At 48.0% G+C, this 12851-nt stretch overlaps 12 non-coding genes across 12 annotated transcripts; 2 read left to right on the top strand and 10 right to left on the bottom strand.

Moving 5' to 3' along the window:
• Window positions 1-2329: 2329 nt before the first annotated feature.
• On the bottom strand, window positions 2330-2402 carry trnak-cuu (transfer RNA lysine (anticodon CUU)). The gene has a single exon. It is a non-coding gene; the product is annotated as a tRNA-Lys (tRNA).
• An 847-nt stretch (window positions 2403-3249) lies between these two features.
• On the bottom strand, window positions 3250-3390 carry LOC141307810 (U4 spliceosomal RNA). The gene has a single exon (XR_012346735.1). It is a non-coding gene; the product is annotated as a U4 spliceosomal RNA (small nuclear RNA).
• A 1538-nt stretch (window positions 3391-4928) lies between these two features.
• On the bottom strand, window positions 4929-5002 carry trnan-guu (transfer RNA asparagine (anticodon GUU)). Its single transcript has one exon. It is a non-coding gene; the product is annotated as a tRNA-Asn (tRNA).
• Window positions 5003-5203: 201 nt separating this feature from the next.
• trnak-cuu (transfer RNA lysine (anticodon CUU)) lies at window positions 5204-5276 on the bottom strand. The gene has a single exon. It is a non-coding gene; the product is annotated as a tRNA-Lys (tRNA).
• An 847-nt stretch (window positions 5277-6123) lies between these two features.
• On the bottom strand, window positions 6124-6264 carry LOC141307890 (U4 spliceosomal RNA). Its single transcript, XR_012346816.1, has one exon. It is a non-coding gene; the product is annotated as a U4 spliceosomal RNA (small nuclear RNA).
• A 1538-nt stretch (window positions 6265-7802) lies between these two features.
• Window positions 7803-7876, bottom strand: trnan-guu (transfer RNA asparagine (anticodon GUU)). The gene has a single exon. It is a non-coding gene; the product is annotated as a tRNA-Asn (tRNA).
• A 1131-nt stretch (window positions 7877-9007) lies between these two features.
• Window positions 9008-9148, bottom strand: LOC141307808 (U4 spliceosomal RNA). Its single transcript, XR_012346733.1, has one exon. It is a non-coding gene; the product is annotated as a U4 spliceosomal RNA (small nuclear RNA).
• A 463-nt stretch (window positions 9149-9611) lies between these two features.
• trnas-gcu (transfer RNA serine (anticodon GCU)) lies at window positions 9612-9693 on the top strand. The gene has a single exon. It is a non-coding gene; the product is annotated as a tRNA-Ser (tRNA).
• A 1000-nt stretch (window positions 9694-10693) lies between these two features.
• On the bottom strand, window positions 10694-10767 carry trnan-guu (transfer RNA asparagine (anticodon GUU)). The gene has a single exon. It is a non-coding gene; the product is annotated as a tRNA-Asn (tRNA).
• Window positions 10768-10968: 201 nt separating this feature from the next.
• Window positions 10969-11041, bottom strand: trnak-cuu (transfer RNA lysine (anticodon CUU)). Its single transcript has one exon. It is a non-coding gene; the product is annotated as a tRNA-Lys (tRNA).
• An 847-nt stretch (window positions 11042-11888) lies between these two features.
• On the bottom strand, window positions 11889-12029 carry LOC141307889 (U4 spliceosomal RNA). The gene has a single exon (XR_012346815.1). It is a non-coding gene; the product is annotated as a U4 spliceosomal RNA (small nuclear RNA).
• Window positions 12030-12492: 463 nt separating this feature from the next.
• On the top strand, window positions 12493-12574 carry trnan-guu (transfer RNA asparagine (anticodon GUU)). Its single transcript has one exon. It is a non-coding gene; the product is annotated as a tRNA-Asn (tRNA).
• The last annotated feature ends 277 nt before the right edge of the window (window positions 12575-12851 follow it).

The following is a 12851-nucleotide window of genomic DNA, read 5'->3' as shown; positions in this document are numbered from 1 at the left end:
CGCCATCACCCATGGCTTTGTGGCTCTTTGGCTTAGTGCTCATCTAAATATAAAAGGAAAAAAAATAATAGTAAATAATGTGCTTTTTTGCAAGTATTGGACAACTACACAAATGTTTTTAATTTATTTATAATGATGCAACAATATATATTCAAGCTATAACTAAATAATGGCACCCATTACAACAATTAAACATTATTTTATTACTAATAAAGAAAAAAAGGTTACACTTTATTTAAAGATGTTAAACTACTATTATAAATAAAAGTATTTGAATATTAAATTACTGCATGCAGTTACTATAGGGGTAAGATTAGTGTTTTGTTTGGTTTATAGTTAGTTGCATAATACTATTATGCATAATTTACTGTTATTACTAAAGTAACTACTTATAGTGTGTATTAATGACAATGTGAAATAAAGTGTTACCCTCCCCCAAAACTAAAATGCATGTTTAGTTAAAAGCTGTGGTTATACATAATGATAATCAATAAAATCAATAAAATAAAAAATAAAACATCAACAAAAAAGCATAGTAAGTACACTTTTGTATAGTAAAACCATGGTTAATTTTTGTAAGGGATGTCTATATCTACAACTATAACATTGCTTTTTCATTCAAATTATTATTTGTAGCACTTGTATCTGTGTTTATACAAATAGTAATACATCTGTTAACACAAAACTTGATTGCTACATTCACACATAGCAAAATCACATTAAATTTTCATTAGAAATGACTGTCTGCAACTTTACATATTTTTAAAATCTCAAATCAAACTTGAATAAAAAGAATAAATGTGTTTATTGTGCAAAATTACAGGCAAATGGTGTTTTATATATGAAATTATAGGCAAGTCATGAAAACAAAACATGATTATTACACTTTCACATTAGTAAAAGCATGGTAAATGGTTTGTTTTATTTTCATTCAAATTTTTATTTATAGAAAAACTGTTTATACTTCAGAACGAGTAAATAGAGTTTAATAAGTAAGATTACAGGCAAACTGTGTTTAATATGTGAGATTATAGGCAATGCATGAAAACAACACACGATTATAACACTTTTACTATAGTAAAGCCATGGTAAATGACGATAAACACAAGTATGACGTTTTTCTTTTTGTTTTGTTCATTCAGATTTTCATTTATAGTAAGACTGTGTCCATACAGTTGTAATCGATCAGCCAAAAACACAACAACGATTTCATTGTAGTAAAAACACGATGAATTGTTATGGGGAATGAAAAACATTTTTTCACCCATTCAAATGGAACTTCAGAACGAGTAAATAGAGTTTAATAAGTAAGATTACAGGCAAACTGTGTTTAATATGTGAGATTATAGGCAATGCATGAAAACAACACACGATTATAACACTTTTACTATAGTAAAGCCATGGTTAATGACGATTTACACAAGTACGACGTTTTTTGTTGTTGTTCATTCAGATTTTCATTTACAGTAAGGCTGTGTTCATACAGTTGTAATCGATGTGCTAAAAAACACAACATGGTTAACTTACTACGATTCACTATAGTAAAAACACGGTAAATTGTCACAAGGAATGCCTACATTTACAACTATAATGCGTTTTCCCCCTTTAAATCGAACTTCAGAACGTGTAAATGGAGTTTAATAAGATTTCATTCAAACGGTGTTTCATTATGAGAAAGTCCGACTTAGTCGCGAGTCAAAAGTTTGTGAACACACAAAAACAGATGAACGACGGACGAAAACGTAACGACTTACAAACTGAGAACAGTGTAAACAAAGTGGATGAAGAAAGAAAACAATTATTACTTACTTTGAAAAGTTAGATGATGTTCCGTTCGTCTGATTTTACCTGACTTAGAATGAAACTGAGCGCGGTGAGTGGCTGCGTCCATTCTCATTCGGCAACGCGATTGGCTCTCAACAATGGAGCGCGAGCGATGCGATTGGCGCCTCGTCCATTCTCACAATGGACGGCGAGCGACGCGATTGGCTCTCGTCCATTCTCACAATGGACGGCGAGCGCGGCGATTGGCTCTCGTCCATTCTCACAATGGACAGCGAGCTTGGCGATTGGACGAGCTGACGGCCGCGGAAACAGACGATCCTGCTCCAGGTAGCGCCACAGAGACAGCCGCTGTTGCTTGCTGCCGCCGGATCACCGGTGTAAAAGCAAGGGTTAGGGTTAGTGATAGGGATTAAAATTGCTCGCACTAACAGCGACATCTGTTTTGAAAGATGTTTCCGGAGCTCGCAAAATCCACTCAGCCTGCGCGGCGAATGGGCACGCTGGAGCCCGCCACCCTTTTGGGAAGAAAGAGAGTCAACAGAGCCGCCCAACGTGGGGCTCGAACCCACGACCCTGAGATTAAGAGTCTCATGCTCTACCGACTGAGCTAGCCGGGCTGATCGTGGGCTTCTTCACCGGGTCGGACCCAGTTTTCATCGGCCCCCAAATTACACAGGCGAAACGGAGGCTCTCGCGTTGTGCGAGACTGTCGAGCCCTCCCCGTGGGTAGGGCTTAGAGCAGGCTTAGAGTTTTCTTCTGTCGGTTTTGACCCAATCTGTTTTTGGGAAGCGCAGTTTGACCCAGCAGTGCGGGCCAACAACACGTTCTGTTTTGCCGCGTGAAGGCGGGTCAATGCTTTGGACAGCGTATGGTTGAGATGTGATTTTCCACCAATTTGGGGCACCTTTCTTAAGGAAATCAAGGATGATTTCATGGGAAATGGCAAACTGCTGTAGCGTTTGGCTAACAAGCCAAAGCTACAAAGGATGTACCGGTGCCCCGTCGTCCGAGCAGAATCCACATTCGGCCGTAATCGGAGGTTACTACTAACGTTCGATTGTGTCTCATAGGGAGTTTGACGCAGGGCCTCAGTGGAAAACAGGCCCTCGGCGGCTGAAACAAAAGACGAAGAAGGCATCCACATGCACATGGTTCAGGAGTGTTAAACAAAGAAACCACGCAAGATGACGAGGTGGTCCAGCGGGTAAGGCGGTGGAAGGCTAATACTTTGTGCTCGACATGCACTGGAAGCTTTAGCGCCACTGAGAGCCCACCGGACCAGACAGGCCCAACCTGTTTACGATGGGTAACGGTGAGCTGTAATTGCGCTGCAGTTTAATGATACCCGTCTTGAGGACATATTCACAAAACAACAAGCCTTCTGGCTCTGGCGCTCAATCATAAGCAGACACCTTTTCGACGAGAAACAAAGCCAGGCTATTTTTTCTCAACAATACTCTAAGCCTCCAGAGAGGCTAGCAAAAATTGCCAAAGCTGACTGTATTTCAAGTCATCCTGGCGGGGTATTGGGTAAAGTTTTCAACCAGCAATGATCGCGCCTCGGATAAACCTCATAGGCTACAATATTGCCTCTGCGAAAGAATGCCGGCGACGGTCGTGACCTTTGCAGGCACCTACGTGGATGTGAACCGACAAGGTGGTAGCAAGCTTTAAACTGCCGCACAAACATTCTCCTGGCACGGGTTGCTGCATCGTGTTTCTACGGAACAGATTAGAGGTGTGTAAAAGACGGCTCATTCACTATTCCCTCTGTGCTCAAAACAGCCTGCTGAAAGCACAGCAGCAGCAGCTGAAAAGGTCCGCAGCATGGCCTCTCTCAGTCAGCAAGGGGGCGGGGAGGCCGAGTGGTTAAGGCGATGGACTGCTAATCCCATCCTTGTCGTTCGGTTCCTTTAGCACTGGACCTTAATCTAGGTCCTGGGGACCCCATGCTGAACTTTTTGTGTGTCCTCCTTATCTAACACACTCAGTTCAGTTCTTTGAGTTCTCTACTAATGAGCTGATGATCTGAATCGGGAGTGCTAAATAAAAGACGGCACGTAATACGACGAGGTGGCCGAGTGGTTAAGGCGATGGACTGCTAATCCATTGTGCTCTGCACGCGTAGGTTCGAATCCCATCCTCGTCGTTCGGTACATTTAGCAGCGGTCCTGGGGACCCCACTCTGCAATTTTTGTGTGTCTTCCCTATCTGACACACTCAGTTCAGTTCACTGAGAGCTCTACTAATGAGCTGGTGGTCTGAATCGGGAGTGTTAAACAAAAGGACCGCGCAAAACGAAAGGTGGTCGAGTGGTTAAGGCGATGCAAGGCTAGTCCGTTGTGCTCGGCACGCCTTGGTTTGTGTGGGTTCGAATCCCATCCTCTTCATTTGATGCTTTAGCACCACTGAGAGCCCACCGGAACAGACAGGCCCAACCTGTTTACGATGGGTAGCGGCGAGCTGTGATTGTGCTGTAGTTTATTGATACCTGCCGCAAAGTCTTGAGAACATATTGACAAAACAACAAGTCTTCTGGCTCCGGCACGCTATGATCGGTGGACACCTCTTTGACGAGGACCAACAACCAGCCACGCCAATAAAAGGAAACAAAACGAAGCAAGACTATCTTTCTCAACAAGCCTCCAGAGAGACTGGCAAAAATTGCCGATGCTGACTGTATTTCAAGTCATCCCGGTGGGGTATTGGGTATTGACTTTGTGGCAACATGGAACTTTTGCATCTACATTAATATTAGTCTGTTTCTTCTTATTCTGAGGTCACCGTAGCCACCAGATCCATTCTGCATTCCGATCTGATGGTCACTACAGTCCCCCGGTTCCAGTCCGTACCAAGAGCAGATGGTGGATCAGCACCTTCAGCCGAATGTCAGCGGATACTATGTCAACTAGATGAGCCCCAGAGACAGATCATCAGTAAAGAAGGCATCCACATGCCACAGCAAACTACTCGAGCTGGTGAAAATGTTCACCAAATGCCCGCCGCTGAGTTCTTTTAAAACAAGCCAGCTTATTGAAGGTGCACAAGATAAACGCCCTGAGAAAGCTGTGCCTCGCAACCCTAAGAATGGCATAGGCGTTAGTGGACACCTGACGCGCGTGCAAAACTCCGGCATTTCACACGTCCCTGGGTGGGCTCGAACCACCAACCTTTCGGTTAACAGCCGAACGCGCTAACCGATTGCGCCACAGAGACAGCCGCTGTTGCTTGCTGCCGCCGGATCACCGGTGTAAAAGCAAGGGTTAGGGTTAGTGATAGGGATTAAAATTGCTCGCACTAACAGCGACATCTGTTTTGAAAGATGTTTCCGGAGCTCGCAAAATCCACTCAGCCTGCGCGGCGAATGGGCACGCTGGAGCCCGCCACCCTTTTGGGAAGAAAGAGAGTCAACAGAGCTGCCCAACGTGGGGCTCGAACCCACGACCCTGAGATTAAGAGTCTCATGCTCTACCGACTGAGCTAGCCGGGCTGATCGTGGGCTTCTTCACCGGGTCGGACCCAGTTTTCATCGGCCCCCAAATTACACAGGCGAAACGGAGGCTCTCGCGTTGTGCGAGACTGTCGAGCCCTCCCCGTGGGTAGGGCTTAGAGCAGGCTTAGAGTTTTCTTCTGTCGGTTTTGACCCAATCTGTTTTTGGGAAGCGCAGTTTGACCCAGCAGTGCGGGCCAACAACACGTTCTGTTTTGCCGCGTGAAGGCGGGTCAATGCTTTGGACAGCGTATGGTTGAGATGTGATTTTCCACCAATTTGGGGCACCTTTCTTAAGGAAATCAAGGATGATTTCATGGGAAATGGCAAACTGCTGTAGCGTTTGGCTAACAAGCCAAAGCTACAAAGGATGTACCGGTGCCCCGTCGTCCGAGCAGAATCCACATTCGGCCGTAATCGGAGGTTACTACTAACGTTCGATTGTGTCTCATAGGGAGTTTGACGCAGGGCCTCAGTGGAAAACAGGCCCTCGGCGGCTGAAACAAAAGACGAAGAAGGCATCCACATGCACATGGTTCAGGAGTGTTAAACAAAGAAACCACGCAAGATGACGAGGTGGTCCAGCGGGTAAGGCGGTGGAAGGCTAATACATTGTGCTCGACATGCACTGGAAGCTTTAGCGCCACTGAGAGCCCACCGGACCAGACAGGCCCAACCTGTTTACGATGGGTAACGGTGAGCTGTAATTGCGCTGCAGTTTAATGATACCCGTCTTGAGGACATATTCACAAAACAACAAGCCTTCTGGCTCTGGCGCTCAATCATAAGCAGACACCTTTTCGACGAGAAACAAAGCCAGGCTATTTTTTCTCAACAATACTCTAAGCCTCCAGAGAGGCTAGCAAAAATTGCCAAAGCTGACTGTATTTCAAGTCATCCTGGCGGGGTATTGGGTAAAGTTTTCAACCAGCAATGATCGCGCCTCGGATAAACCTCATAGGCTACAATATTGCCTCTACGAAAGAATGCCGGCGACGGTCGTGACCTTTGCAGGCACCTACGTGGATGTGAACCGACAAGGTGGTAGCAAGCTTTAAACTGCCGCACAAACATTCTCCTGGCACGGGTTGCTGCATCGTGTTTCTACGGAACAGATTAGAGGTGTGTAAAAGACGGCTCATTCACTATTCCCTCTGTGCTCAAAACAGCCTGCTGAAAGCACAGCAGCAGCAGCTGAAAAGGTCCGCAGCATGGCCTCTCTCAGTCAGCAAGGGGGCGGGGAGGCCGAGTGGTTAAGGCGATGGACTGCTAATCCCATCCTTGTCGTTCGGTTCCTTTAGCACTGGACCTTAATCTAGGTCCTGGGGACCCCATGCTGAACTTTTTGTGTGTCCTCCTTATCTAACACACTCAGTTCAGTTCTTTGAGTTCTCTACTAATGAGCTGATGATCTGAATCGGGAGTGCTAAATAAAAGACTGCACGTAATACGACGAGGTGGCCGAGTGGTTAAGGCGATGGACTGCTAATCCATTGTGCTCTGCACGCGTAGGTTCGAATCCCATCCTCGTCGTTCGGTACATTTAGCAGCGGTCCTGGGGACCCCACTCTGCAATTTTTGTGTGTCTTCCCTATCTGACACACTCAGTTCAGTTCACTGAGAGCTCTACTAATGAGCTGGTGGTCTGAATCGGGAGTGTTAAACAAAAGGACCGCGCAAAACGAAAGGTGGTCGAGTGGTTAAGGCGATGCAAGGCTAGTCCGTTGTGCTCGGCACGCCTTGGTTTGTGTGGGTTCGAATCCCATCCTCTTCATTTGATGCTTTAGCACCACTGAGAGCCCACCGGAACAGACAGGCCCAACCTGTTTACGATGGGTAGCGGCGAGCTGTGATTGTGCTGTAGTTTATTGATACCTGCCGCAAAGTCTTGAGAACATATTGACAAAACAACAAGTCTTCTGGCTCCGGCACGCTATGATCGGTGGACACCTCTTTGACGAGGACCAACAACCAGCCACGCCAATAAAAGGAAACAAAACGAAGCAAGACTATCTTTCTCAACAAGCCTCCAGAGAGACTGGCAAAAATTGCCGATGCTGACTGTATTTCAAGTCATCCCGGTGGGGTATTGGGTATTGACTTTGTGGCAACATGGAACTTTTGCATCTACATTAATATTAGTCTGTTTCTTCTTATTCTGAGGTCACCGTAGCCACCAGATCCATTCTGCATTCCGATCTGATGGTCACTACAGTCCCCCGGTTCCAGTCCGTACCAAGAGCAGATGGTGGATCAGCACCTTCAGCCGAATGTCAGCGGATACTATGTCAACTAGATGAGCCCCAGAGACAGATCATCAGTAAAGAAGGCATCCACATGCCACAGCAAACTACTCGAGCTGGTGAAAATGTTCACCAAATGCCCGCCGCTGAGTTCTTTTAAAACAAGCCAGCTTATTGAAGGTGCACAAGATAAACGCCCTGAGAAAGCTGTGCCTCGCAACCCTAAGAATGGCATAGGCGTTAGTGGACACCTGACGCGCGTGCAAAACTCCGGCATTTCACACGTCCCTGGGTGGGCTCGAACCACCAACCTTTCGGTTAACAGCCGAACGCGCTAACCGATTGCGCCACAGAGACAGCCGCTGTTGCTTGCTGTTGCTTGCTGCCGCCGGATCACCGGTGTAAAAGCAAGGGTTAGGGTTAGTGATAGGGATTAAAATTGCTCGCACTAACAGCGACATCTGTTTTGAAAGATGTTTCCGGAGCTCGCAAAATCCACTCAGCCTGCGCGGCGAATGGGCACGCTGGAGCCCGCCACCCTTTTGGGAAGAAAGAGAGTCAACAGAGCCGCCCAACGTGGGGCTCGAACCCACGACCCTGAGATTAAGAGTATCATGCTCTACCTACTGAGCTAGCCGGGCTGGTCGTGGGCTTCTTCACCGGGTCGGACCCAGTTTTCATCGGCCCCCAAATTACACAGGCGAAACGGAGGCTCTCGCGTTGTGCGAGACTGTCGAGCCCTCCCCGTGGGTAGGGCTTAGAGCAGGCTTAGAGTTTTCTTCTGTCGGTTTTGACCCAATCTGTTTTTGGGAAGCGCAGTTTGACCCAGCAGTGCGGGCCAACAACACGTTCTGTTTTGCCGCGTGAAGGCGGGTCAATGCTTTGGACAGCGTATGGTTGAGATGTGATTTTCCACCAATTTGGGGCACCTTTCTTAAGGAAATCAAGGATGATTTCATGGGAAAAGGCAAACTGCTGTAGCGTTTGGCTAACAAGCCAAAGCTACAAAGGATGTACCGGTGCCCCGTCGTCCGAGCAGAATCCACATTCGGCCGTAATCAGAGGTTACTACTAACGTTCGATTGTGTCTCATAGGGAGTTTGACGCAGGGCCTCAGTGGAAAACAGGCCCTCGGCGGCTGAAACAAAAGACGAAGAAGGCATCCACATGCACATGGTTCAGGAGTGTTAAACAAAGAAACCACGCAAGATGACGAGGTGGTCCAGCGGGTAAGGCGGTGGAAGGCTAATACATTGTGCTCGACATGCACTGGAAGCTTTAGCGCCACTGAGAGCCCACCGGACCAGACAGGCCCAACCTGTTTACGATGGGTAACGGTGAGCTGTAATTGCGCTGCAGTTTAATGATACCCGTCTTGAGGACATATTTACAAAACAACAAGCCTTCTGGCTCTGGCGCTCAATCATCAGCAGACACCTTTTCGACGAGAAACGAAACCAGGCTATTTTTTCTCAACAATACTCTAAGCCTCCAGAGAGGCTAGCAAAAATTGCCAAAGCTGACTGTATTTCAAGTCATCCTGGCGGGGTATTGGGTAAAGTTTTCAACCAGCAATGATCGCGCCTCGGATAAACCTCATAGGCTACAATATTGCCTCTGCGAAAGAATGCCGGCGACGGTCGTGACCTTTGCAGGCACCTACGTGGATGTGAACCGACAAGGTGGTAGCAAGCTTTAAACTGCCGCACAAACAGTCTCCTGGCACGGGTTGCTGCACCGTGTTTCTACGGAACAGATTAGAGGTGTGTAAAAGACGGCTCATTCACTATTCCCTCTGTGCTCAAAACAGCCTGCTGAAAGCACAGCAGCAGCAGCTGAAAAGGTCCGCAGCATGGCCTCTCTCAGTCAGCAAGGGGGCGGGGAGGCCGAGTGGTTAAGGCGATGGACTGCTAATCCCATCCTTGTCGTTCGGTTCCTTTAGCACTGGACCTTAATCTAGGTCCTGGGGACCCCATGCTGAACTTTTTGTGTGTCCTCCTTATCTAACACACTCAGTTCAGTTCTTTGAGTTCTCTACTAATGAGCTGATGATCTGAATTGGGAGTGCTAAATAAAAGACAGCACGTAGTACGACGAGGTGGCCGAGTGGTTAAGGCGATGGACTGCTAATCCATTGTGCTCTGCACGCGTGGGTTCGAATCCCATCCTCGTCGTTCGGTACATTTAGCAGTGATCCTCGTTCCTGGGGACCCCACTCTGCAATTTTTGTGTGTCTTCCCTATCTGACACACTCAGTTCAGTTCACTGAGCGCTCTACTAATGAGCTGGTGGTCTGAATCGGGAGTGTTAAACAAAAGGACCGCGCAAAACGAAAGGTGGTCGAGTGGTTAAGGCGATGCAAGGCTAGTCCGTTGTGCTCGGCACGCCTTGGTTTGTGTGGGTTCGAATCCCATCCTCTTCATTTGATGCTTTAGCACCACTGAGAGCCCACCGGAACAGACAGGCCCAACCTGTTTACGATGGGTAGCGGTGAGCTGTGATTGTGCTGTAGTTTATTGATACCTGCCGCAAAGTCTTGAGAACATATTGACAAAACAACAAGTCTTCTGGCTCCGGCACGCTATGATCGGTGGACACCTCTTTGACGAGGACCAACAACCAGCCACGCCAATAAAAGGAAACAAAACGAAGCAAGACTATCTTTCTCAACAAGCCTCCAGAGAGACTGGCAAAAATTGCCGATGCTGACTGTATTTCAAGTCATCCCGGTGGGGTATTGGGTATTGACTTTGTGGCAACATGGAACTTTTGCATCTACATTAATATTAGTCTGTTTCTTCTTATTCTGAGGTCACCGTAGCCACCAGATCCATTCTGCATTCCGATCTGATGGTCACTACAGTCCCCCGGTTCCAGTCCGTACCAAGAGCAGATGGTGGATCAGCACCTTCAGCCGAATGTCAGCGGATACTATGTCAACTAGATGAGCCCCAGAGACAGATCATCAGTAAAGAAGGCATCCACATGCCACAGCAAACTACTCGAGCTGGTGAAAATGTTCACCAAATGCCCGCCGCTGAGTTCTTTTAAAACAAGCCAGCTTATTGAAGGTGCACAAGATAAACGCCCTGAGAAAGCTGTGCCTCGCAACCCTAAGAATGGCATAGGCGTTAGTGGACACCTGACGCGCGTGCAAAACTCCGGCATTTCACACGTCCCTGGGTGGGCTCGAACCACCAACCTTTCGGTTAACAGCCGAACGCGCTAACCGATTGCGCCACAGAGACAGCCGCTGTTGCTTGCTGCCGCCGGATCACCGGTGTAAAAGCAAGGGTTAGGGTTAGTGATAGGGATTAAAATTGCTCGCACTAACAGCGACATCTGTTTTGAAAGATGTTTCCGGAGCTCGCAAAATCCACTCAGCCTGCGCGGCGAATGGGCACGCTGGAGCCCGCCACCCTTTTGGGAAGAAAGAGAGTCAACAGAGCTGCCCAACGTGGGGCTCGAACCCACGACCCTGAGATTAAGAGTCTCATGCTCTACCGACTGAGCTAGCCGGGCTGATCGTCGGCTTCTTCACCGGGTCGGACCCAGTTTTCATCGGCCCCCAAATTACACAGGCGAAACGGAGGCTCTCGCGTTGTGCGAGACTGTCGAGCCCTCCCCGTGGGTAGGGCTTAGAGCAGGCTTAGAGTTTTCTTCTGTCGGTTTTGACCCAATCTGTTTTTGGGAAGCGCAGTTTGACCCAGCAGTGCGGGCCAACAACACGTTCTGTTTTGCCGCGTGAAGGCGGGTCAATGCTTTGGACAGCGTATGGTTGAGATGTGATTTTCCACCAATTTGGGGCACCTTTCTTAAGGAAATCAAGGATGATTTCATGGGAAATGGCAAACTGCTGTAGCGTTTGGCTAACAAGCCAAAGCTACAAAGGATGTACCGGTGCCCCGTCGTCCGAGCAGAATCCACATTCGGCCGTAATCGGAGGTTACTACTAACGTTCGATTGTGTCTCATAGGGAGTTTGACGCAGGGCCTCAGTGGAAAACAGGCCCTCGGCGGCTGAAACAAAAGACGAAGAAGGCATCCACATGCACATGGTTCAGGAGTGTTAAACAAAGAAACCACGCAAGATGACGAGGTGGTCCAGCGGGTAAGGCGGTGGAAGGCTAATACATTGTGCTCGACATGCACTGGAAGCTTTAGCGCCACTGAGAGCCCACCGGACCAGACAGGCCCAACCTGTTTACGATGGGTAACGGTGAGCTGTAATTGCGCTGCAGTTTAATGATACCCGTCTTGAGGACATATTCACAAAACAACAAGCCTTCTGGCTCTGGCGCTCAATCATAAGCAGACACCTTTTCGACGAGAAACAAAGCCAGGCTATTTTTTCTCAACAATACTCTAAGCCTCCAGAGAGGCTAGCAAAAATTGCCAAAGCTGACTGTATTTCAAGTCATCCTGGCGGGGTATTGGGTAAAGTTTTCAACCAGCAATGATCGCGCCTCGGATAAACCTCATAGGCTACAATATTGCCTCTACGAAAGAATGCCGGCGACGGTCGTGACCTTTGCAGGCACCTACGTGGATGTGAACCGACAAGGTGGTAGCAAGCTTTAAACTGCCGCACAAACATTCTCCTGGCACGGGTTGCTGCATCGTGTTTCTACGGAACAGATTAGAGGTGTGTAAAAGACGGCTCATTCACTATTCCCTCTGTGCTCAAAACAGCCTGCTGAAAGCACAGCAGCAGCAGCTGAAAAGGTCCGCAGCATGGCCTCTCTCAGTCAGCAAGGGGGCGGGGAGGCCGAGTGGTTAAGGCGATGGACTGCTAATCCCATCCTTGTCGTTCGGTTCCTTTAGCACTGGACCTTAATCTAGGTCCTGGGGACCCCATGCTGAACTTTTTGTGTGTCCTCCTTATCTAACACACTCAGTTCAGTTCTTTGAGTTCTCTACTAATGAGCTGATGATCTGAATCGGGAGTGCTAAATAAAAGACTGCACGTAATACGACGAGGTGGCCGAGTGGTTAAGGCGATGGACTGTTAATCCATTGTGCTCTGCACGCGTAGGTTCGAATCCCATCCTCGTCGTTCGGTACATTTAGCAGCGGTCCTGGGGACCCCACTCTGCAATTTTTGTGTGTCTTCCCTATCTGACACACTCAGTTCAGTTCACTGAGAGCTCTACTAATGAGCTGGTGGTCTGAATCGGGAGTGTTAAACAAAAGGACCGCGCAAAACGAAAGGTGGTCGAGTGGTTAAGGCGATGCAAGGCTAGTCCGTTGTGCTCGGCACGCCTTGGTTTGTGTGGGTTCGAATCCCATCCTCTTCATTTGATGCTTTAGCACCACTGAGAGCCCACCGGAAC

The sequence above is a fragment of the Garra rufa genome, unplaced genomic scaffold, assembly GCF_049309525.1.
Source record: "Garra rufa unplaced genomic scaffold, GarRuf1.0 hap1_unplaced_002, whole genome shotgun sequence".
Taxonomy (NCBI): domain Eukaryota; kingdom Metazoa; phylum Chordata; class Actinopteri; order Cypriniformes; family Cyprinidae; genus Garra; species Garra rufa.
Note: the sequence above shows the minus strand (reverse complement) of the source record. Positions and strands in the feature narration are given on the sequence as shown.